The sequence below is a fragment of the Palaemon carinicauda genome, chromosome 13 (genome assembly GCF_036898095.1).
Source record: "Palaemon carinicauda isolate YSFRI2023 chromosome 13, ASM3689809v2, whole genome shotgun sequence".
Taxonomy (NCBI): Eukaryota; Metazoa; Arthropoda; class Malacostraca; order Decapoda; family Palaemonidae; genus Palaemon; species Palaemon carinicauda.
This window is the reverse complement of record NC_090737.1, coordinates 68,547,537-68,550,036: the sequence shown is the minus strand read 5'-3', so window position 1 is coordinate 68,550,036 and position 2,500 is coordinate 68,547,537.

The window sequence follows — 2,500 nt, the reverse complement described above, 5'->3', positions numbered from 1 at the left end:
GGGGTGGTGGAAGGATAAGTATTCATTTATTGCAAATATATGACGCGCCCCCCCCCCCCCCCACCCAAAACCCCCAGTTCCCACCTGGTGTCCCCCATAATTGTTGGGATGAAGTAGGGTCTTTCTGCATTACAACATAATATGAAACAAAAGCAATAAAAACACGGTTACAAACACTGATTTTCCTGGAAAAACTTTTAACTCCAATTACATAGTAAATCTCTAAATCGGATGGTTTGCGGTCAAAATAAACGTTAAATCCGTTGGAACTACACTATTTCTGATACAACAAATATATTTTTATTCCAGTTTCCCCATAATGGTTGAAACTGTAATTTTACCAATAATTTAAAGCAAAATAGTAAAAGAATATTAAAACATTATTGATTTTATAACAGAAAATCGTAAAAAAACTAAAACAGTAAAAACACAAGAGAACCAGTGCTCACCAGACCATCCATAGGAAAAAGTGAAGAACGAACGGGTAAAAATTGTACCCACCTATGACTTCAGTTATGCTAAGAAAAGAGGAGAAGCGGAGGTATTAGAGTTTAAAGAAGGAACAAGCCGTTCAATGTATAATGACTCAAGGGAGTTAGAACATCGCTATGTTTTGTCCCACCAATAATTGAAAAGTGTTTTTTGTTTACTTGGATCTTGCAAATGGTGGCATGATTTCTTATATTAGAAAATTCAGGGTTACCAAGTCTCTGACCCGTTCTAAAGCTGTATCCCATATGGCTACAATATCTCACCTGCAACAACCTTCGGCAAGATCCAACATAGATACCGGGACATCCCGGGCACTTGAATTTATAAATGATGTTGGACCTCATGAAGGTCTGCAGTTTGTCTTTGTAGCCAAAAAATACATTAATTTTGAGTGGATTGATTGGGATTAGTTGGATGTTGAAGCAGTCGAACTCTTTTTCTATTATATTTTTAAGTTTGATGGAAAACTTGTTGTCAGACAAGTAAGGAATTGTAGCGAAAATAATTTTCTTTTTGACATTATACGATGGTTCTGTAGTGGAGAAATGTCGTAAGAGGAGCTTGTTAATAACCTTATGAACCATACTTTCAGGGTGAGAGTTTTGCTTGAAAAAATTTACCAAAAATAAAATCTCATTATGAAAAAAGGGACCAACTCGAGGAATAACGCAGAGCCCTATAAACAAGTGTGTATATATCATTTAGTTTAAAATTAAAAAAAAAAACAGGAACTATAAAAATTGTTGGCAAGCCCAGTGTATAATTTTTTTGATACACAGATGTTATAAATTCACCATTGCCTCTGCTTACGTTAATGTCTAAAAAAGGTAGAGAGTTGTTGTTTTCTTTTTCTATAGAGAATTTTAAATTTTGGTGTTGAATATTTATATGGCTTAAAAACTATTCGCTATGCCATGGTTGTTTGAAAATTATGTATATATATATATATATATATATATATATTTATATATATATATATATATATATCTATGTACGTATATATATATATATATATATATTTAAATATATATATATTTATAAATATATATAGGCATATATATATATATATATGTATATATATGTGTGTGAGTGTATATATATATATTATATATATATACAGTATATATATATATAAATATATATTATATATATATATATGTATATATATATATATATATATAATTATACATATATGTAAATGCATATATGCATATGTTTGTAAATATGTATATATATATATATATATATATACACTTATATATATACATATAGATATATATATATATATATAAATATATATATATATATATATATTTGAATATATATTTATGTATATATATATATATATATATATATTTATATATATATATATATATATATAAATATGTGCGTGTGTGTGTGTATATATATACACATATACATCTATATCTATACAAAAATGTATATATAATTATATATATATGTATATATATATATATGTATATATAAATAAATTTGTATATATGTAAATGCATATATATAAATGTGTGTGTGAATATATATATATATATATATATATATTAATAAAATTGTATATATGTAAATGCATATATATATGTGTGTGTGAATATATATATATATATATATATATGTATATATATACTGTATATATATATATGTATATATATATATATATATATATATTTAAATATATATATATTTATAAATATATATAGGCATATATATATATATATATATATGTATATATATGTGTGTGAGTGTATATATATATATTATATATATATACAGTATATATATATATAAATATATATATATATATATATATGTATATATATATATATATATATAATTATACATATATGTAAATGCATATATGCATATGTTTGTAAATATGTATATATATATATATATACACTTATATATATACATATAGATATATATATATATATAAATATATATATATATATATATATATTTGAATATATATTTATGTATATATATATATATA